This window comes from Apodemus sylvaticus, chromosome 3 (genome assembly GCF_947179515.1).
Source record: "Apodemus sylvaticus chromosome 3, mApoSyl1.1, whole genome shotgun sequence".
Lineage (NCBI taxonomy): Eukaryota > Metazoa > Chordata > Mammalia > Rodentia > Muridae > Apodemus > Apodemus sylvaticus.
The window spans coordinates 36,406,508-36,430,624 of record NC_067474.1 but is presented as its reverse complement, the minus strand read 5'-3'; the positions used below and the strand labels follow the sequence as shown (position 1 = coordinate 36,430,624).

General features: G+C 38.0%; 1 non-coding gene across 1 annotated transcript; it reads right to left on the bottom strand.

Annotated features, from left to right (window-relative positions):
• Positions 1 to 23,016: 23,016 nt before the first annotated feature.
• LOC127682037 (U6 spliceosomal RNA) lies at positions 23,017 to 23,123 on the bottom strand. The gene has a single exon (XR_007977339.1). It is a non-coding gene; the product is annotated as a U6 spliceosomal RNA (small nuclear RNA).
• Positions 23,124 to 24,117: the final 994 nt, after the last annotated feature.

Genomic DNA, 24,117 nt, shown 5'->3' with positions numbered 1-24,117 from the left:
AAAATGAAAAGCTTCTATAAGGTAAAGAACATTGTCAACAGGACAAAACATTGACCTACTGAATGGGAAAAATACTCATTAACTTCACATATAATAGAGGTCTAGTATACAATCTATATAAAGAACTCAAGAAACTAGACATCAACAAACCAAATAATCCAATTAAAACGTGAGATACAGATCTAAACAAAATTCTCAATAAAGGGATCTCAAATGGCCAAGAAGCACTTAAAGAAATGTTCAACATCCCTAAGCCCCAGTGAAATGTAAATCAAAACTACTTTGAGATTTCTTCTTATAATTATTAGAATGACTAAGATCAATAACACAACTGACAGCTCAGACTGGCCAGAATGTAGAGTAAGAGGAACATACTTCCATTGCTGTTTGGAATATAAATTTGTACAGCTATTATGGAAATCAATACAATGCTTCCTCAAAAAATTAAGAATTAATCTCCCTCAATATTAAGCTATACCACTATTTGGCATGTACCCAAAGGATGCCCAATTCTACAAGAAGGGCACTTGATAAATTATCTTCATACCAGCTTTATTTATAATAGACAGAAACTAAAAATAATCTAGATCTCTCTCAACCTAAGAATGACTAAACAAATGGTCCATTTACACACTGGAGTCTCGCTCATCTGTTTAAAAAAATAACTCATGAAATTTGCAGGTAAATGGCTGAAAATAGGAAACAACAACAACAAGCAAAACATCCTGAGTGTGGTAACCCTGTCCCAGAAAGAGAAAAATGGTTTTCACTCACTTGTAAGTAGATATTAGCTGTTAAGTAAAAGATAACCATGATATAATCCACAAATGTGGAGATGCTAAGTTCCAAGGAGGGCTCAATGGAGTAGCATGAATGTTCCTGGAAAGAGGAAATAGAATAAAATTTTCAGGTGGCTTTGGGTTGCATGGAGGGATTAGGTACTTAGGGTGGAAGAGTACTAGAAAACAATACTGGAATTGGTGGGCATTTGGGAGCCACTATAGAAAGCTAATGTAGTAGAAATATGGAATCTATGAACATGACCCTAACAAAGTCTCCATGTAACAAGGCATATGAAATGGGAACTGGCCATCTTCTTTAACCAAGAAGGTTCCCAGCAGTGGGACTGGGGCTGCAAACCAGCCACAAAACCTTCAACCTACAATCTTTCCCACATATAACATGTATTGGGGTAATGGTGGCACAGTACTTATAGATATAGCCAACTAATTCCTGGTCCAACTTGAGGCCATGAGAAGGAACCCACACCCCACAGTGCCTGGATGGGCATAATCCAGAAGCAGGACAGCCCAGAGACCTAGGATGGAACCAAACCAATTGACAAAAATCATGGGGTGGGGGGAGTCAAGGAAATGATTCCCAGTGATATTCTGCAATGCTCAGAGTGGGGCATAGCCCAATCGTCAGTAGAGAAGCATCATTTAGCAAGTGATGGAAGCAGAAGCAGAGACCCATAGCCACTAGAGATCCTCAACACTAAGTGGATCCAGGGGTGCCCTGTAGAATGGGAAGGAAGGATTGCAGATGCCTGAGAGGTCATGGATTCCATGAGAACATGGCCCACAGAATCAATTAAGCAGGGCTCATAAGAGCACTCAGAGATTGAAGAGAAAAATCACTGACACGATGCTGTATACTCTGAGCTAGATCCTCTGCAGGTATGTTATTGTTGTGTAGCCTAGGGTTCTTATTCAACCCTTAACAATGGATGTCAGTGTTGTATCTAACTCTTTTGCTTGCTTTTGGGACCCTTTTTCTCCTACGGGGTTGCCTTTTCCAGCCTTGATATAAGAGTTTGTATTATAGCTTGTTATGCCATGTTCAACTGAAATTTCTACTCTTCTTTTTTCTTTTCTGTTTTGGGAAAACAGAAGAGGAGTGAATGTAAATGAGAGTGGGTGTGTGGGAGTGACTGGAAGAAGCGCAGGGAGGAGAAATTGCAGACTGGATGTAATGCAAATAATCTAAACTTTCATACATATTGTTTATTTTGCTGCACAAAAAGAATTAACTAATTGTTTAACTAATTGTTTGATTAATTAGTCAATTCATTAATGGAAAAGCCAAGCCAAACTAAAATAAGCTGATTTAGCTATAATGATATGAATCTGTAAGGGCCTTGGAGGGATTCTCTGAGATCATGTGCAGTTTCAATCAGTACCCCAAACCAAACACTTACTTGAAAAGATACTCGATATGCTTGTGTATGTGTGACTATAGAAACATAGACAGAGACACAGACACAGGCACAGACACAGACACCACCCCCCCACACACACAGTAGAAGTATATATTTCTTATGTAACGATCAAAGTACCTACCTATGCTTTGTGCAGATGTCATATGAAGAAGTGTCCTATCTTTATCTAACACTACCTTTTTACCTGTAATTACCAAACTTTTGCACTAGGACTTAAAATTGCAAGAAAGACTTCGAATAATGTCCTAGTTAAAACATAGTTAGACACAATGAAAAAGTTTTTAAGTAGAGATAAAATAAGATTTTAAAATGTTTATTTATCTAGTAAGCAGTAGCTGAGCCCAGTGAATTATTTTGCTGCATTAGCTGATGATGAAAAAAGTTTATGATAGATGCTGAAAACATTTAGGAACAAAGGTGGGATTCCAATTCACTAAACATATCTGCAAAGTTTTTTGTCATTCCCTAGTTGTCAGTTTATACTCACTTGTTCCTGAGGGTTAGAAAGTACATCTAAGAGAAATGGGAAACATTATATTGATTCTCACCAAAAATGAGTGCAAATTCAAAAGAAATTTTTCAAAATGTGAATTCTTCTACCTGATAGAAGTTACCTACCACAAAAAGAAAATACTGTGAAGCATAGCAATTGTAGGTTATGTGCCTTTTTTGTTAACGTGTTTATCAGATCACTTCTGGTTTAAGTAGTCACTTCTCATCTCCTCTGCGGTCCTGTTCTATTTAAGAGCTGTCTGCCCCATTGGAAAAGACTGTTAAAACCATCAAGAATGTTTTCAGCTCTGCACATTTAATAACTGAGTTTTTAAAATTCTGTTTTCACCTTTTGAAGATGAACAATAAACCAAAACCATTAGCCTACTTTGAATAATTCAGACTTAGTGACTATTAAGTTCATCCATTTTATGAATCCAAATTCTCTTTAGATAATAAGTGTATACTTGAGAGAACTAGTTGTTCTATTAATAGTTTAGATTTTTTTAACAAAAGGGCAAATGATACACAAAAAGTACTTAAATATGTGATACCATAAAATCTCTTAATTTTAAGAATTTTTCTGTCCTCATGAAAGAAAAAGTACCAAGTAAAGGTGTGGCCTAATCTCATTTTTAGTTGTTAAGACTTCCTATCACCTTTTGGTCACGAAAAGGTCTCAGAACTCCCCTATTTCTACTATGGAATGCTTAACTCGGAGCTCAAGGCTCCACCCTCTGTTTTTCATATCTATTTCTTGTCTATCTTCAATCCTTTTGTTACCCTATCCTTTCCTGGTAATTGAAAACTCTCTTGGGAATCCACTGGAAATAATATCGTCTACCTTTGGCATTGCCTAGTCTCTGTAATTTCCTATTTTAAAATCTTGTATTGCATTTATTTATGTATTTATTGATATGTAGGAAGGAATATATGCACACCTGTACATCAGCATGCCACAACTCATGAGTGTAAGAAGACAAAACTTGTAGAAGTTAAAGGACAACTTTTTCTCAAAGACATGGTTTCTCTGTGTCATCCTGACTGTCCTAAAACACTCTGGAGACCATTCTGGCCTGGAGGGCAGAGACCTGCCTACCTCTGCTTTTATGTTCAGAGATCTGGAATTATTGGCCACTACTGCCTGGCTAACAACACATAGGAGGCATTTCTCTTCCCTATTTCTTGAGGCCTAAGACCAAACTCAGATTGACAAGCATGTTAGCAAGCACATTTACCTGCTGAGCCATTTTTCAGCCCCTCACAATTATATTTTTGTGCCCACGTTATAAAATTTGCACCTTGCAATTCTCAGTGTACAAACAATTATATGGCTAATAGCCTAAAGACTCTACACAAACAATGTGGGACAACAAACACATTAAGAATATTATTAAGAGTCCCAATAAAAACCATACATGACTCAGTAGAAACACAATTCAATATGCCATGTTCTGGAGTGAGCTGGTCACAATGCACTGTTTCAGATAACTAATTAAGGATGATGAGTCTGTCTCATGTACCCTACATCTTTTTTTAAATTTATTGATATATTTATTTACATTTCAAATGATTTCCCCTTTTCTGGACCCCCACTCCCCGAAAGTCCCATCAGTCCCCTTCCCTCCCCCTGTTTTCCCACCCAACCCTTCCCACTTCCCTGTTCTGATTTTGCTCTATACTGCTTCACTGAGTCTTTCCAGAACAAGAGGCTACATCTTAATATAAAGTATTGCCATGGAGTCATTTGAGATGTCATAATCAACAATTCTTATTCAACACTGATCTGTAGAAGTTAAGTCTGTTTGTTCCTCCCAGCCCCTTGCTTCCAGAAACAAAATCAGACTCAAAATATATTTACAAATACTGTGATCATATAGCTAGATTTTTCTTATTAGATCATAACTTAAATTATGCCATTTCTTTTCATGTGTATTCTACTCTACAGCTAACTACCAGTACTCAGGTATCATGTGTTCATGTCTTCACATCTTTCTGTGCCTGGCTCTATGACAGAATTCTTGCTGCCTCCCACCTTTTATTCTATTTCTTATGGGTCATAGTTTTTTTTTTAATAGTTGATGCATCCATACAATGCATCCGATATTCTCTCTTCTGATTTCTCTCATCTTTATGTCTTTGTGCATACAGTTCCTTCTATCTGTAATATGCCAACCTCCCTCTCCATCCTCCCCAACTGTCTTCTTACTACTAATCTACTCATCATTTGAGTTTCTTTTAAATCATTCACAATTTATCCAAACACACACATTTAATTCAACAATTCCTTTTCCAGACAAAACAATATGGGATAAATACTAAGAATATTATGTCTTATCTGAAGATGTTCTCTGATTAACTGGACTCCCCTCCCCTATACTAGAAACCTGCAGTGAATGTCTTAGCTTGTTTTAGAAGTGTAATGACAATTGACAACAATAAACAGCATGTATCACAGACTTGTTCTGAAATCCATGTGATTTATTGGCCGGAATATGCTATGATCTACTTACCACCACTAACTAGTTGTCTTAGTCAGGGTTTCTATTCCTGCACAAACATCATGACCAAGAAGCAAGTTGGGGAGGAAAGGGTTTATTGAGCTTACACTTCTACATTGCAGTTTATCACTAAAGGAAGTCAGGACTGGAACTCAAGCAGGCCAGGAAGCAGGAGCTGATGCAGAGGCCATGGAGGGATGACTCTTACTGGCTTGCTTCCCTTGGCTTGCTCAGCCTGCTCTCTTATAGAACCCAAGAGCACCAGCCCAAAGGTGGAACCATCCACAAGCGGCCCTCACCACTTGATCACTAATTGAGAAAATGCCCCACAGCTGGATCTCATGGAAGCACTTCTCCAACTGAAGCTCCTTTCTTTGTGATAACTCCAGCCTGTGTCAAGTTGACACACAAAACTAGCCAGTACACTAGTCATACTTCTATTGAATGACCAACTTTCATCTTGTAGGGCTCCACATCCACCTGGCACTCAATACAATAAAACAGCGTCAATTATTATATTTTTTCACAGAATATTTTTCTTCATTGTAGTTTTCCATCTGTGATTTTTTTTTTTTTTTGGTTTTTCGAGACAGGACTTCTCTGTGTATCTCTGGCTGTCCTGGAACTCACTCTGTATGACCAGGCTGGCCTCGAACTCAGAAATCTGTCTGCCTCTGCCTCCCAAGTGCTGGGATTAAAGGCATGTGCCACCACCACCCAGCATCTGAGAAATTTCTACATTACTTTTCATATTGTAACTGTCCAAATTACAATTCTATAGTTGCATTTTCCAAAGAAAATCGAAAGTTCTAGAGCACAGAATGTTAATTTTTTCTGTCATTAGTACACACACAGTACTTAATGCTTAGCTTCTTATAAATTCTAGATATAAGCTTCATTCTAATAAATGAAGAATAATAAATAAATGGAGGAAGGACAGAGTTGACAAATGCAGGAGGAGCTCAGGAGAGACAGAGGCCACTGGCAGCAAACCAACCTCTCCTATTACAGGATCAGGGGGGTTGACTTTGTTTGTCAAAAACAATAGATTTAGAGTGCGAATTTCCAGGCAGTAAAAAGTTCATGGAATAATACATTTTTTCTGGAAAATATAGAATTTCATTAACTCTTAATTTGTCTAATTAATGCCATTAAAACAAAAACATTTATCTAGAATGACCTTATATTTTAATACTATAAATAGAAAAATAAAATATGTAAACTTGATTATTTTAGCCTTATAATTATATACTTATGCATTGTCTCATATATTTTTGAAAACAATACGCCAGGAATGGCACAAGCATGGCATTTAGCAATACTGACCTGGATTCAATGACGAGACACAGCAGTTCCAGGCTGAAAGAGAATGCTTTAGACACATTTGGGAAACAAAAAGTAGGCAGTCCTAGTGATGGCTACTTGGAGGAGGAAAGAAATGTTAGGTAAGTAGATATTAAGACCAATACCTACATGGTTTCTGAAAAACAATTCAATTGTAGTAGATATACATTCAGAAATCTTAGTGTTTCCAATACTACATATACAGTACCCATCTCAGTACATATCTTGTAGTCCATTCTGGATATGAACGTTGGATGAAGGAGTGAAGAGTAGACAAAAAGCGAAGCCAAGAGAACAAAATGTCACTTAGGTGCTGAAGAAAAATGTGTGGGGTAAGGCTTCTGGAGCTGTTCAATACCCTGCAGGAGTGGGAGCAGAGAGAAATCAGGAAGCACACTGATTCTGCTTCCTGCACATCACTCTGTCACAGAAAGAAACAAAGAAAGAAACATAGAAGGCAGCATGGCCCAGAACCCACATAATTAAACAGCTTGGAGGCAAACAGTGCATTTGAGGCTAAGATTTCCGGGAGTACAATGATTCCCTAGGTCTTCCCTCTAATAATGCACTAATGTGAATATGGATCCACACCAAACCAGCTGCAGATTCCAATGAGTCTAGAGGAAAGGGCAGCTAAACCAGAGTGGGCAGGAAGCAAAGTGAAGCTGTACATTAGATCTCTGATTCTTTTTTTCTTCTCTACTCTGTCCTATCCAAAGTTATAGAATATAGAACCATCCACCCAGTCTCATCTCAGCCATACTCCCATATTTAAAGACTGGTCATCATATTTCTTCACCATCACACAGAAAGAGAGATTATGATGAATGCCACTTACTCCCACTTATTAAGAACAGAAAAACCAAGAAGGAACTAGGATGAAAATGAGATCATCAACCTGAAGACAGCATGGAAATTTGAATGGGCCTGCCTAGACTATTAAACTGTGTACTGCCAACTACTAACATTATAGCTGAGTGCTTTCCCACTTTAGAAGCTTTTGTTTCAGGGACATTATATTTCATCCTAGTAGATCTGTAATGCAGAAAGAATACAGACCCCACTGTACCCTAGGTTTATTCCCTTGTCTAAACCAATTACAGTTCTGATTAATGTACAAAGCTTTTCCTTGTAAGACACCTTGCAGTGTTGAGGGTATGAGGAGTCCATACTGCTCATGAATGTGCATGGCTGTTGAGTTATCAAGTCTGGGAATGAGCCCCTAGTTTCTCCCCTTTTCCCTCCTCCTTCCCTCGAGGATCCCTGCTATACATGAATCATCTTCCCTCATCAGTCCCGCTTGGCCCCTGTGCAAAACTGAGAATTGAATGTTCAGCAACAAACACCTTTTTTTTCCTTTTTTCCATTTTTTATTGATATATTTTTTATTTACATTTCAAATGATTTCCCCTTTTCGGGGTCCCCACTCCCCACAAGTCCCATAAGCCCTCTTCTGTCCCCCTGTTCTTCCATCCACCCCTTCCTACTTCCCTGTTCTGGAATTCCCCTATACTCTTGCACTTAGTCTTTCCAGAACCAGGGGCCACTCCTCCATTCTTTTTGGACATCATTTAATTTGTGGATTATGTCCTGGGTATTCAAAGTTTCTAGGCTAATATCCACTTATCAGTGAGTGCATACCATGATTGATCTTTTGAGACTGGGTTACCTCACTTAGTATGATGTTCTCCAGCTCCATCCATTTGTCTAAGAATTTCATGAATTCATTGTTTCTAATGGCTGAATAGTAGTACTCCATTGTGTAAATATACGACATTTTTTGTATCCATTCCTCCGTTGAAGGGACACCTAGGTTCTTTCCAGCTTCTGGCTACTACAAATAGGGCTGCTATGAACATAGTGGAGCATGTGTCCTTATTGCATGCTGAAGAATCCTCTGGATATATGCCCAGGAGTGGTATAGCAGGGTCCTCAGGAAGTGTCATGCCCAGTTTTCTGAGGGACCGCCAGACTGATTTCCAAAGTGGCTGCACCATCTTGCAATCCCACCAGCAGTGGAGGAGTGTTCCTCTTTCTCCACATCCTCGCCAACACCTGCTGTCTCCTGAGATTTTGACCTTAGCCATTCTGACTGGTGTGAGGTGAAATCTCAGGGTTGTTTTGATTTGCATTTTCCTAATGATTAATGATGTTGAACATTTCTTAAGGTGTTTCTCAGCTCTCTGAAGTTCTTCATGTGAAAATTCTTTGTTTAGCTCTGTACCCCACTCTTTAATGGGGTTATTTGGTTCTCTGGGTTCTACTTTCTTGAGTTCTTTGTATATAGTAGATATTAGCCCTCTGTCGGATTTAGGGTTGGTGAAGATCCTATCCCAGTCTGTTGGTTGACGTCTTGTCCTTTTGATGGTGTCCTTTGCCTTACAGAAACTTTGAAGAGGAATGGCTCACTTTGGCTCACAGTTTGATAAGGTGCAGTCCATGGAGGCAGGGAAGGCATGGGAACGTTTGTGGTCACATCTTAGCAGACCAAAAAGCAGAGTGTTCAGGTTTAGAGCCAGAACATGGCTCCAGCCCTAATGCTCAGTCCAGCTAATGAATCACTTTTTTCAGCTAATTCCCCAGTCCTATAAGTTCCATGGCCTTTCCAACAGCACTGACAACAAGGACTACTTGTTCAAACACTTGATCTTATAGAATAGTACATAGTACATGCATTTTCCATTCTGTCAGAAGATTAGTATCTGTTCTAAATTTTTCTACCATCTGGAATAGACAAGTAACTTCATTTCCAATCTATGACCATTAATTTAGCTTCAATATCCCTGGCTTTATTAATAACACTGCACTATGAAAGTGCAGTATCTTGCTTACCTGTTAGATTTCACACAATACGTTTGTTAGTCTCCACAAATGATACTTCAATAATGTATACTTTCAGTTTACATTGTATTTTACAACAGAATCTAAAAACTAGCATCCAACTTCATACAGTTTGATCAGAACATTAAGGCTATTTGATTTTCAGAAAAGGTTCCTATATGTGATAGATCTTTTTTTTATTTAAATCCAATAGAAAACAGGAAAAAGTCTGAAAATATTTACCAGGTTTCAAACATCAGGGTAAAGCTTTGTAAACTTTAAATACCAGAGAATGAAGTTAATTTTGATTGTCAAAATTGAGATTGTCAACAAGAGTAAGAGATAGGTAGGAGTTTTCTAATGTTATATTTTTTTAATTGGATATATTCTTTATTTACATTTCAAATGTTATCACCTTTCCCAGTTTCTCACACTCCTGGATAGGCCCTATCCCATCCTCTCTTCACCTAATTCGCTGAGGGTATTCCTCCACCCACCCCTTCTCACCTCCCCACCTATATTCCCCTATGATGGGGCATCTATCGAGCCTTCATAGGACCAAAGGCCTCTCCTCCCATTGATGCCTGACAAGGCAGTCCTCTGCTACATATGCAGCTAGAGCCATGTGTACCCTTTGGTTGATGGCTTACTCCCTGGGAGCTCGGGGTGTTGGGGGTGTCTTGTTGGTTGATATTGTTGTTCTTCATATGAGGTTGCAAACCCCTTAAACTCCTTTAGTTCTTTCCCTAATTCCTCCATTGGGGACCCTGTGCCGAGTCTAATTATTGGCTGTGAGTATCTGCCTCTGTGTTTGTAAGTCTCAGGCAGGGTCATGAGACAGCCACATCAGGATCATTTAAGCAATCATTTCTTGGCATCCATGATAGTGTATGGGTTTTGTGACTGTATATGGGATGAATCCCCAGGTGTTACAGTCTCTGGATACCCTTTCCTTCAGTATCTGTTCTACAATTTACCTACATATATGCTCCTGTGAGTATTTAGTTCCCATTCTCAGAAGAATCGAATCACCCATATTTTGGTCTTCCTTCTTCTTGAGCTTCATGTGATCTGTGAATTGTATCTTGGGTATTCAGAGCACTTGGACTAATATCCACTTATCAGTGAGTCCATACCATTTGTCTTCTTTTGTGATTGAGTTACCTCACTCAGGATATTTCTTAGTTCCATCCATTTGCCTAAGAATTTTGTGAATTCATCATTCTTAATAGCTGAATAGTACTCTATTGCATAAATAAATATACCACATTTTCTGTATCCATTCCTCTGTCGAAGGCCATATGGGTTCTAACCAGCTTCTGGCTATTATAAATAAGGATGCTATGAACATAGTGGAGCATGTGTCCTTAATACATGTTGGGGCATCTTCTGTATATCTATATAACCAGAAGAGGTATGGCTAGGTACTCGGGTAGTACTATGTCCAATTATCTGAGGAACCACCAAACTGATTTCAAGAGTGGGTGAATCAGGTTGCAATCCCACAAGCAATGGAGGAGAGTTCCTCTTTTCTCCACATCCTCACCAGCATCTCTGCTGTCACCAGAGTTTTTGATTTTAGCTATTCTGACTGGTGTGATGTGGAATCTCAGGGATGTTTTGATTTGCATTTTCCTGGTTACTAAGGATGTTGAACATTTCTTTAGGTGCTACTCAACAATTTGATATTCCTCAAGGGAAAACTCTTTGTTTAACTCTGTACCTCATATATTAATAGGGTTATTTGGCTCTCTGGAGTCCAACTTCTTGAGTTCTTTGTATGTATTGGATATTAGCCCTCAGTCAGGTGTAGTGTTGGTAAAGATCTTTTCCCAATTTGTTGGTTGCTCTTTTTGTCTTATTCACAATGTCCTTTGCCTTCCAGAAACTTTGTAATTTTATGAGGTCCCATTTGTCATTTTGTGATCTTAGAGCATAAGCTATTGCTGTTCTGTTCAGATTTCCCTGTGCCCATGTACTCAAGGCTCTTCCCCAGTTTCTTTTCCATTAGTTTCAGTGTGTTTGGTTTTATGTGGAGGTCCTTGATCTAAGTGGACTTGAGCTTAGTACAAGGAGATAAGAATGGATCAATTGGCATTCTTCTGCATGCTAGCCACCAGTTGAACCAGTACCATTTGTTGAAAAGGTTATCTTTTTTCCACTGGATGGTTTTAGCTCCTTTGTCGAAGATCAAGTGACCATAGGTGTATGAGTTCATTTCTGGGTCTTCAGTTCTATTCTATTGATCTATCTGCCTGTCACTATACAAATACCATGAAGTTTTTAACACTATTGTTCTGTACTAGTGCTTGAGGTACGGAATACTGATTCCCCCCAGAAGTTCTTTTACTATTGAGAATAGTTTGAGCTATCCTAGGTTTTTTGTTATTCCAGATGAATTTGAGAAGAATGAAGAATTGAGTTAGGATTTTGATGGGGATTACATTGAAACTGCATATTGCTTTTGGCAAGATAGCCATTTTTACTATATTAATCTTGCCAATCCATGAGTGTGGAAGATCTTTCCATCTTCTAAGGTTGGTCTTCTTTGATTTCTTTCTTCAGAGACTTGAAGTTCTTGTCATACAGACATTTCTCTTGTTTGGTTAGAGTCACACGAAGATACTTTATACTGTTTGTGACTATTGTGAAGGGTGTTGTTTCCATAATTTCTCAGTCTGTTTATCCTTTGAGCATAGGAGGGCTACTTATTTGTTTGAGTTAATTTTATATCCAGCTACTTTGCTGAAGTTGTTTATCAGCTGTAGGAGTTTTCTGGTGGAGTTCTTTGGGATCACTTAAGAATACTATCATATCATCTGCAAATAGTGATATTTGACTTCTTCCTTTCCAATTTGTATCCCTTTGACCTACTTTTATTGTCTAATTGTGCTAGCTAGAACTTCCAGTACTATATTGAATAAATATGGAGAGAGAGGGCAGCCTTGTCTAGTCCCTGATGTTAGTGGGATTGCTTCAAGTTTCTCTCCATATAGTTTGATGTTGGCTACTGGTTTGCTGTATATTGTGTTTACTGTGTTTAGGTATGGGCCTTGAATAACTGATCTTTCCAAAACTTTTAATATGAAAGGATGCTGAATTTTGTCAAATGCATTTTCAGCATCTAATGAAATGACTATGTGAGGTTTTTTTTGTCTTTGAGTTTATTTATGAAGCAGATTACATTGATGGATTTACATATATTGAACTATCCCTGCATCCCTGGGATGAAGCCTATTTGATCATTTTGATGTGTTCTTGGATTCGGTTGGCAAGAATTTTATTGAGTATTTTTGCATTGATGTCCATAAGGGAAATTGTTCTGAAGTTCTCTTTCTTTGTTGGATCTTTATGTGGTTTTGGTATCAGCATAATTGCAGCTTCATAGAATGAGTTGGGTAGTGTTCCTTCTGTTTCTATTTTGTGGATTAATTTGAAGAGTATTGATATTAGCTATTCTTTGAAAATCTGATAGAATTGCTCACTAAACCCATCTGGTCCTGGGCTTTTTTTTTTTTTTTTTGAAGGGAGACTATTAATGACTCCTTCTATTTCCTGAGGGCTTATGGGACTATTTAGATGGTTTTTCTGATCCTGTTTTAACATTGGCACCTGGTATGTATCTATAAAGTTGTCTATTCCATCCAGGTTTTCAAACTTTGTTGAGTATAAACTCTTGTAGTAGGATCTGATGATTTTTTTGAATTTCTGCAGTTTCTGTTGTTATCTTTCCCTTTTCATTTCTGATTTTATTAATTTGGAGATTGTCTCTTTGCCCTCAGGTTAGTCTGGCTAAAGTTTTATCTATCTTGTTGATTTTTTCAAAGAACCAACTCCTTGGTTTGTTGTTTCGTTGTATAGTTCTTTTTGTTTCTGTTTGGTTGATTTTGGCTCTAAGTTTGACTATTTCCTGCCATCTATTCAACTTGGGGGTATTTGCTTCCTTTTGTTCTAGAGCTTTCAAGTGCACTGTCAAGCTGTTAGTGTAAGTTCTCTCCATTCTCTTTTTGGAGGCACTCAGAGCTATGAGTTTTCCTCTTAGCATTGCTTTCATTGTGTCCCATAAATTTTGATATGATGTGTCTTCATTTTCATTAAATTCTGAAAAGTCTTTAATTTCTTTCTTTGTGTCTTCCTTGACTAAGCTATCATTGAGAAGAACATTGTTCAAAGTCCATGTGTATGTGTGTTTTCCATTAGTTTTGTTTGAGCTTAAGACCAGCCTTAGGCAATGGTGATATGATAAGATACATGGAATAATTTCAATATTTCTGTATTTGTTGAGGCCTGTTTTGTGACCAATTATATGGTCAATTTTGGAGAAGGTACCATGAGATGCTGAGAAGAAGGTATATTATTTTGCTTCAGGGTGGAATGTTCTATAAATATCTGTTAGATCCATTTGGTCCATAACTTTGGTAACTTCAGTTAGTTTTACTGTATCTCTGTTTAGTTTCTGATTCCATGATTTGTCCATTTTTTACAGTGGGGTGTTGAAGTCTCCCCACACACTGTTATGTGGGGTGCAATGTGTGCTTTGAGCTTTATAAAAGTTTCTTTTATGAATGTGGGTGCCCTTGCGTTCAGAGCATAGATGTTCAGACTTGAGAATTCATCTTGGTAGAATTTTCCTTTGACCTGTATGAAATGTTCCTCCTTATCCTTTATGACAACTTTTGGTTGAAAGTCAATTTTATCAAATATATGAATAGCCACTCCAGCTTGTTTTTTGGAACTACTTCCTTGGAAAATTGATTTCCAACCTTTTATTCTTAAATAGTGACTCTCTTTGTCACTGAGGTGGGTTTCTTGTATGCAGCAAAACATTAGGTCCTGTTTACATATCCAGTCTGTTAGTCTTTGTAATTTTATAGGGGAATTGAGACCATTGATATTAAGAGATAATAAGGAAAAGTGATTGTTGCTTACTGTTATCTTCTTATTTAAAGGTGGCATTCTGGTTGTGTAGCTCTCTTCTATTGGGTTTGATGAAAGTTACCTTATTGATTTTTCTACGGTGTGGTTTGCTGCCTTGTGTTGGTATTTTCCACCCATTATCCTTTGCAGAGCTGAATTTGTAGAGAGATATTGTGTAAGTTTGCTTTTGTCATGGAATGTCTTGTTTTCTCCGTTTATGGTAATTGAAAGTTTTGCTGGGTATAATAGTCTGGGCTGACATTTATGTTCTCTTAAGGTCTGTATGACATCTTCTCAGGCTCTTCTGGCTTTCATAGTCTCTGGTGAGAAGTCTAGTAAAATTCTGATAGGTCTGCCTTTATATGTTACTTGATCTTTTTTCTCACTGATTTTAATATTCTTTCTTTGTTTGGTGCATTTGGTGTTTTGATTATTATGTGAAGGGAGGAATTTTTGCTGTGGTCCAATCTGTTTGGAGTTCTGTAGGCTTCCTGGATGATGTTCATGGGCATCTTTTTCTTTAGGTTAGAGAAGTTTACTTCAATAATTTTGTTGAAGATAATTATTGGGCCTTTAAGATGTAAATCCTTGCTTTCTTCTATTCCTCTAATCCTTAGGCTTGGTCTTATCATTGTGTCCTGGATTTCCTGGATGTTTTGGGTTACAAGATTTTTGCATTTTGCATATTCTTTGACTGTTGAGTCAATGTTTTCTATGGAATCTTCAGCATTCGAGATTCTTTCTTCTATTTCTTGTATTCTGTTGTTGATGCTTGTATCTATGACTCCTGAATTCTTTGTAAGGTTTTCTATCTTCAGAGATGTCTCACTTTGCAATTTCTTTATTGGTTCTATTTCAAGTTTTAGATCCTGGATAGTTTTGTCCAGTTCCTTTACTTGTTTGTTTGTTTGTTTCCTGAAATTCTTTAAGGAATTTGACCTATGTTCTCCTGTGTTTCTTTTAGGGATTTTTGTGATTCTTCTTTAAGGGCTTCTGCATGTTGACCCTTGTTCTCCCATAATTCCCTATGGGATTTTTGTATTGCCTTCTTAAGGGCTTCAACCTGTTGACCCGTATTCTCCCTTATTTCTTTAAGAGATTTCTGTGTTTCCTCTTTAAGGGCTTTTACCTTTTGATCCATATTCTCTTGTATTTCTTTAAGGGATTTTTGTGCTTCTACCTGTTGACCCATGTTCTCTTGTATTTCTTTAAGGGAGTTAGTTATGTCCTTCTTGAAGTCCTCCATCAATGATGTGAAATGTGATTTAATTCTAGTTCTGGCTTTTCTGATGTGATGGAGTATGCAGGATTTGCTATTGTAGAAGATCTGGGTTCTGATGGTGCCATGTTGCCTTGATTTCTGTTGGTAGTGATCTTGTGTTTGCCCTTGGCCATCTTGTTATCTCTGGTGTTAGCTGGTCTTACTGTCTCTGTCTTCTCTGTCCTGCAGGCCTGTGTTTTTGTATTCCTGGGATTCTCTTTCTGTTCAAGGCCCTGCAAACAGCTGATTCTCCAGGAACTCTCAGTTGATGGGGTCTCCCCTCTGGCGGACTCGGCAACAGTAGAATGCCGTGCAGGCTGCTAGCTCTCAAATGATCTGCTGCTTATGGATCTCTAATGCCCTGTTGATACTGGTCCTTAAATGACCTGCTCCTGTTAAATCTCAAATTCCTTGCTTCTTTTGGTTCTCTAGAGAGAATTGGACAGTAGGGCCCTCTCTGTGCATGATGTGGAGCAGGTCTACCACAACCAATGGAAAGGGTCAGTGACAGGGGAGGAGGGAAGTATAGAAGGTGTGGAAGGGGAGTGGTGATCTGGAGGCTGCTGGGTAGTGAGTCCCAGAGCAGACCAGACTCTTGGTGGTGGGCAGTGATGCTTACCTAATACCCTGCTCCTGTAGGTTCTCTAGAGAGTATCAGGAATTGGGATCCTCTTTGTGCCAGATGTGGCACAGGTCTACCACATCTGATGGAAAGGCTTCTTTCTTTTTCTAGTGTGTAGTTTCCCTCCCTTTCTTGGTGTTTTCCATTCGCTAGCATTTGAAGGGCTGGATTTGTGGAAAGATACTGTGTAATTTTTTTTGTCATGAAATATCTTGGTTTCTCCATCTATTGTGGTTGAGAGATTTGCTGGGTATAGCAGCCTGGGTTGGCATTTGTGTTCCCTTAGGGTCTGTATAACATCTACCCAGGCTCTTCTGGCTTTCTTATTCTCTGGTGAGAAGTCTGGTATAATTCTGATAGGTCTTCATTTATATACTTGACCTTTTTACCTTACTGCTTTTAATATTCTTTCTTTGTTTAGTGCATTTGGTGTTTTAATTAGTATGTGACAGGCGGAACTTCTTTTCTGGTTGAATCTATTTGAAGTTCTATAGGTTTCTTGTATGTTCATGGGCATCTTTCTTTTGGTTAGGGGTGTTTTCTTCTATAATTTTGTTGAAGACATTTACTGGCCCTTTCAGTTGGAAATCTTCACTCTCTTCTATACCTATAATCCATAGGTTTGGTCTTCTCATTGTGTCCTGGATTTCCTGGATGTTTTGAGACAGAAGCTTTTTCATTTTGCATTTTTTCTTACTATTGTGTCAATGCTTTCAATGATATCTTCTGTATTTGAGTTTCTCTTTTCTATCTCTTTTATTCTGTTGTTGATGCTTGCATTCATGATTCCTGTCTTCTTTCCTAGGTTTTCTATGTCCAGCATTGTTTCCCTTTGTGATTTCTTTATTGCTTCTACCTCTATTTTTAGAGTCTGGATGGTTTTGTTCAATTCCTTTGGTTGTGCTTTCCTATAATTCTTTAAGGGCTTCTACCTGTTTACCTGTGTTCTCCTGTATTTCTTTAAGAGAGTTATTTGTGTCCTTCTTGAAACCCTCTGTCAACATCATGAGCTGTGATTTTAAATCCAAATCTTGCTTTTGTGGTGTGTTGGGGTATCCAGGACTTGCTGTTGTGGGTGAATTGGATTCAGATGGTGCCATGTTGCCTTGATTTCTGTTAGTAACATTCCTAGGTTTGCCTTTTGCCATCTGATTATCTCTGTTGTTAGTTTGTAATGCTATCTCTGGCTGGTGCTTGTCCCTCCTGTGTACCTATAAGCCTTTATAGTTTGTATCCAATTGACCTCCTTTTGTTGTTTAATTGCTCTAGTTAGAACTTCAGATACTATATTGAATAGATAAGGAGAGAGTGTGCAACCTTGTCCAGTCCCTGATTTTAGTGGGATTGCTTCAAGCTTCTTTCCATTTAGTTTGATGTTGGGTATTGGTTTGCTGTATATTGCTTTTACTGTGTTTAGGTGTGGGCCTTGAATTCTTGATCCTTCCCAGAATTTTTCATGCAGGGATGTTGAATGTTGTCAAATGCTTTTTCAGCATCTAATGAGATATCATGTGTTTTTTTTTTTTCGTGTGAGTTTGTTTATGTAGTAGATTATGTTGATGGATTTCCATATATTGAACCATCCCTTGAATGAAGCCTACTTGATTGTGGTAGATGATCATTTTGATTCTTTGATTTGGTTGGCAAGAATTTTATTGAGTACTTTTGCATTAATGTTCTAAAATTTTTCTGAAGTTCTCTTTCTTTGTTTGATCTTTGTTAGGTTTAGGTATAAGTATAATTTTGGCTTCATAGAATGAATTGGGTAGTGTTCCTTGTATTTCTATTTTGTGGAATAGTTTGAAGAATATTGGTATTAGGTGTTCTTTGAAGGTCTGATAGAATTCTTCACTAAACCCATCGGGTCCTGGGATGTTTTGGTTGAGAGACTATAACTGACTGCTTCTATTTCTTCAGGGGTTATAGGTCAGTTAACATGGTTTATCTGATCCTTATTTTTAACTTTGGCACCTTGTATGTGTCTAAAAATGTATCCATTTCATCCAGATTTTCCAATTTTGTTGAGTATAAGCTTTTGTACTAGGATCTGAAATTTTATAATTCCACAGTTTCTGTTGTTATGTCTCCTTTTTCATTTCTGATTTTATTAATTTTGGTACTGTCTGTGTGCCCTCTGGTTAATATTTTTAAAACCTACTTTTCTTAGGATGCTTAAATGCTTCAAACTCTCTTCTAGCCTATCACCCAGAGGTAGGAGAGAAAAATATGTTAATAGGAAAAGGTGTATTGGCCCTGTTTAGAAGTAGTACCTTGGGGCAATTCTACTCTTCATTGTCAGGATACCAACAGTTCAGTTTTATAACAAACATCAAACATGAATCAGTAGCAGCTCCATGATCTGGCAGAAAGAACAAGGTTATGCCAAATCAGCACAAGTCAGCAGAAGCGGCCAGGAGCAGCTGAAGTACCACAATGAGTTTGTGGGCATGTTTCTCTCTATGAAGTAGAGACCAATGAAGACCAGTAAAGACCTGTGAGCCAAGTGTTGCACTAAATGTAACAATGCAAGAGCTTCCTTTCACTATCTGTGAGATTCTATTTATATTCCATCTAAATACCACACCACCCTCTCAAGTGTCTCTTTGCAGCAAAACATCACATGTCCTCACACAAGACAGCTTCCAGAAAAAAAATTCACGTGACACAACTAAGTTTTCAGTGAAACCTGACATTTTTTTCAGTATTTTTTTATTGATATATTTTTTATTTACATTTCAAATGAATTCCCCTTTTCTGGGTCCCCACTCCCCGCAAGTCCCATAGGCCCTCTTCCCTCCCCCTGTTCCTCCATCTACCCCTTCCCACTTCCCTGTTCTGGAATTCCCCTATACTCTTGCACTGAGTCTTTCCAGAACCAGGGGCCACTCCTCCATTCTTTTTCGACATCATTTAATTTGTGAATTATGTCTTGGGTATTCAAAGTTTCTAGGCTAATATCCACTTATCAGTGAGTATACACCATGATTGATCTTTTGAGACTGGGTTACCTCACTTAGTATGATGTTCTCCAGCTCCATCCATTTGTCTAAGAAATTCATGAATTTGTTGTTTCTAATGGCTGAATAGTACTCCATTGTGTAAATATACCATATTTTTTGTATCCATTCCTCCGTTGAAAGACACCTAGGTTCTTTCCAGCTTCTGGCTACTACAAATAGGGCTTCTATGAACATAGTGGAGCATGTGTCCTTATTGCATGCTGAAGAATCCTCTGGATATATGCCCAGGAGTGGTATAGCAGGGTCCTCAGGAAGTGTCATGCCCAGTTTTCTGAGGGACCGCCAGACTGATTTCCAAAGTGGTTGCACCATCTTGCAATCCCACCAGCAGTGGAGGAGTGTTCCTCTTTCTCCACATCCTCGCCAACACCTGCTGTCTCCTGAGTTTTTGACCTTAGCCATTCTGACTGGTGTGAGGTGAAATCTCAGGGTTGTTTTGATTTGCATTTCCCTAATGATTAATGATGTTGAACATTTCTTAAGGTGTTTCTCAGCTCTCTGAAGTTCTTCATGTGAAAATTCTTTGTTTAGCTCCGTACCACATTTTTTAATGGGGTTATTTGTTTCTCTGGGTTCTACTTTCTTGAGTTCTTTGTATATAGTAGATATTAGCCCTCTGTCGGATTTAGGGTTGGTGAAGATCTTTTCCCAATCTGTTGGTTGACGTTTTGTCCTTTTGACAGTGTCCTTTGCCTTACAGAAACTTTGTAGTTTTATGAGGTCCCATTTGTCAATTCTTGATCTTAGAGCATAAGCTATTGGTGTTCTATTCAGGAACTTTTCCCCTGTCCCCATGTCCTCCAGGGTCTTCTCCAGGTTCTTTTCGATTAGTTTCAGTGTGTCAGGTTTTATGTGGGTGTCCTTGATCCATTTGGAGTTGAGGTTAGTACAAGGAGATAAGAATGGATCAATTCGCATTCTTCTGCATGCTGACCTCCAATTGAACCAGCACCATTTGTTGAAAAGACTATCTTTTTTCCACTGGATGCTTTCAGCTCCTTTGTCGAAGATAAAGTGACCATAGGTGTGTTGGTTCATTTCTGGGTGTTCAATCCTATTCCATTGATCCACTTGCCTGATATTGTACCAGTACCATGCAGTTTTTATCACTATTGCTCTGTAGTAAAGTTAAAGTCTGGGATACTGAATCCCCTTGAAGTTCTTTTACTGTTGAGAATAGTTTTACCTATCCTGGGTTTTTTGTTATTCCAGATGAATTTGAGAATTGCTATTTCTAGCTCTATGAAGAACTGGGTTGGTATTTTTATAGGGATATCATTGCATCTGTAGATTGCCTTTGGCAAGATGGCCATTTTAACTATATTAATCCTGCCAATCCACGAGCATGAAAGATTTTTCCATTTTCTGAGATCTTCTTCGATTTCCTTCTTCAGAGATCTGAAGTTCTTGTCATATAGGTCTTTCACTTTTTGGTTAGAGTCACCCCAAGATACTTTATGCTGTTTGTAGCTATTGTGAAGGGAGTCATTTCCCTAATTTCTTTCTCAGTCTGCTTATCCTTTGAATATATAAAGGCTACTGATTTGCTTGCATTGATTTTGTAGCCAGCCACTTTGCTGAAGTTGTTTATCAATTGTAGGAGTTCTCTAATAGAGCTTTTAGGGTCACTTAAGTATATGATCATATCATCTGCAAATAGTGATAGTTTGACTTCTTGCTTTCCAATTTGTATCCCTTTGACTTCCTTATGTTGTCTAATTGCTCTAGCTAGGACTTCAAGAACTATATTGAAAAGATATGGAGAGAGGGAGCAGCCTTGTCTAGTCCCTGAGTTTAGTGGGATTGCTTCAAGTTTCTCTCCATTTAGTTTGATGTTGGCTACCGGTTTGCTGTATATTGCTTTTATTATGTTTAGATATGGGCCTTGAATTCCTGTCCTTTCTAAGACTTTAAACATGAAAGGATGCTGAATTTTGTCAAATGCTTTTTCAGCATCTAATGAAATGATCATGTGGTTTTTTTCTTTGAGTTTGTTTATGTAGTAGATAGCATTTATGGATTTCCTTATATTGCCCCATCCCTGCATCCCTGGGATGAAGCTTACTTCATCGTGGTGGATGATTGCTTTGATGTGTTCTTGGATTCGGTGGGCAAGGATTTTATTTAGTATTTTTGCATCAATATTCATAAGGGAAATTGGCCTGAAATTCTCTTTCTTAGTTGGATCTTTGTGTGGTTTTGGTATCAGCATATTAGTGGCTTCGAAGAAGGAGTTGGGTAGTGTTACTTCTGTTTCTATTTGGTGGAAAAGTTTGAAGAGTATTGGTGTGAAGTCTTCTTTGAAGGTCTGATAGAATTCTGCACTGAAAGCATCTGGTCCTGTGCTTTTTTTGGTCGGAAGCCTATCTATGACCCCTTCTATTTCTTTAGGGGTTATGGGTCTGTTTAGATGGTCTATTTGATTCTGGTTTAATTTTGGTAATTGATATCTGTCTAAGAAAATGTCCATTTCCTCCAGATTCTCCAGTTGTGTTGAGTACAGGTTTTTGTAGTAGGATCTGATGATTTTTTGAATTTCCTCGGTTTCTGTTGTAATATCTCCGTTTTCATTTCTAATTTTGTTAATTTGGATACTTTCTCTGTGCCCTTTGGTTAGTCTGGCTAAGGGTTTATCTATCTTGTTGATTTCTTCAAAGAACCAGCTTTTGGTTTTGTTGATTCTTTGTATGATTCTCTTGGTTTCTACTTGATTGCTTTCAGCCCTGAGTTTGATGATCTCCTATCTTTTTCTCCTCCTGGGTGAATTAGCTTCTTCTTGTCCCAGGGCTTTCAGTTGTTCCGTTAATCTTCTAGTGTATGCTCTCTCAAATTTCTTTTTGGAGGCACTCAAAGCTATAAGTTTTCCTCTTAGCACTGCTTTCATTGTGTCCCATAGATTTGTGTATGTTGTGCCTTCATTTTCATTAAATTCTAAGAAATCTTTGATTTCTTTCTTTATTTCTTCCTTGACCAAGGTATCATTGAGTAGAGTATTGTTCAGTTTCTATGTGTATGTGGACTTTCTGTTGTTTTTTACTGTAATTAAAGACCACTTTTACTCCATAGTGATCTGATAGGAGGCATGGTATTATTTCAATCTTCTTATATTTGTTGAGGTCTGTCTTGTGACCAACTATAAGATCTATTTTGGAGAAGGTACCATGAGGTACTGAGAAGGGGTATATTCTTTTGCTTTGGGATGAAAAGTTCTATACATATCTGATAACTCCAATTGGTTCAAAGCTTCAATTAGTTTCACTCTCTCCCTGTTTAGTTTCTGTTTTCCTGGTCGGTCCATTGGTGAGAGTGGAGTGTTCAAGTCACCCACAATTATTGTGTTAGGTGCAATGTGTACTTTGAGCTTTAGTAAAGTTTCTTTTATGAATGAGGGCGCCCTTGTATTTGGGGCATAGATGTTCAGGATTGAGAGTTCTTCTTGTTGGATTTTTCCTTTGACCAGCAAGTAGTGACCTTCCATGTCTCTTTTGATGGCATTAGGTTGAAAGTCAATTTTATCTGAAATTAAAATGGCAACTCCAGCTTGTTTCCTGGGACAATTTGCTTGTAGAATTGTCTTCCAGCCTTTTACTCTAAGGTAGTTTTTGACTTTGACACTGAGGTGTGTTTCCTGTATGCAGCAAAATGTAGAGTCCTGTTTATGTAACCAGTCTGTTAGTCTATGTCTTTTTATTGGAGAATTGAGTCCACTGATGTTAAGAGATATCAAGGAGTAGTGGTTATTGCTTCCTATTATTTTTTATTTTAATTTTATACATGTGTGGTTATCTTCTTTGGGTTTGATGAAAGAAGCTTAATATAAAAATATGGAACACTTCACGAATTTGAGTGTCATCCTTGTGCAGAGGCCATGCTAATCTTCTCTGTATCATTCCAATTTTGGTATATGTGCTGCTAATGCGAGCGAAACCTGAAATTTTAACTTCAGAGGTTAATTGAAGTTATCTCTGGGTATCTCAGTGAAGACAATTACAGAATGCATTAAATGAGATATAAAGACTTGTGTTCTATATGAGAGGCACCATTCCACTGACAGAGGCCTGGTAGAGTAAAGAGGGGAAATTAGGAAGCCCCTGCTAGTACACGCATTCTCACATTCTGTTTGCCTGATGCCATGGACTCTATCACAGCATCTCTACTATTAAACTCTGGAACGTCTGAAACCAATAAAAAAATAAAGCTTTCTTGTTTTTCTGGCTTATCAGGTTTATTTAATTAGGTTATTATCTGGTTTATTAAAAACTGAAGTTGTTTTTTACTGGAGATAAGAGTTTGGACATAAGGACAGAAAGTCTGGCTAACACCATTAGAAAATGGTTAAAGAGATGGTGTGTCCATCTGTGAAATATTATATATGCAGCTTTTAGGAATGGCATGTGCTATGGGTATTCTGAATCATGGCCCATGAAATATTACTGTTAGGTTAAAATGAAACAAGGTGTTAGAAAAATTTGCATAATGTGGCATCAGTTTCACAAAAGGCAAAGAAGTACATGCATAGATATGTTTGTTCATGTTTATATAAACACAAATCTTAGAAGCTGCATACCTAAACATGTGTACAGTAAGCCTCATTGAAAATGGAAGAATACTGACAAATTTTTATTGTTACTTTGGCATTGCCTTATGTTACAATTGATACTGGTTGCATTTAATCATATAGTAGCAAAGTAAAGATTTTTGGTAGCTCAAACATGAAGTCTTACCAGATAGGAAGCTAAGACAGGGGGATTGCCACGAGTTCATGGTGACAGGGCCACACAATTAGTTAATGGAGCCTGCAGATATGGTTCAGTTGTTAATATCATTTAATTTCCTTCCTCTGAAGCCAGTTCAAGTCCTAGGGACTACATTATGGAACATGAGCATCTGTATCAACACTTCTAGGGAATCTGACAATC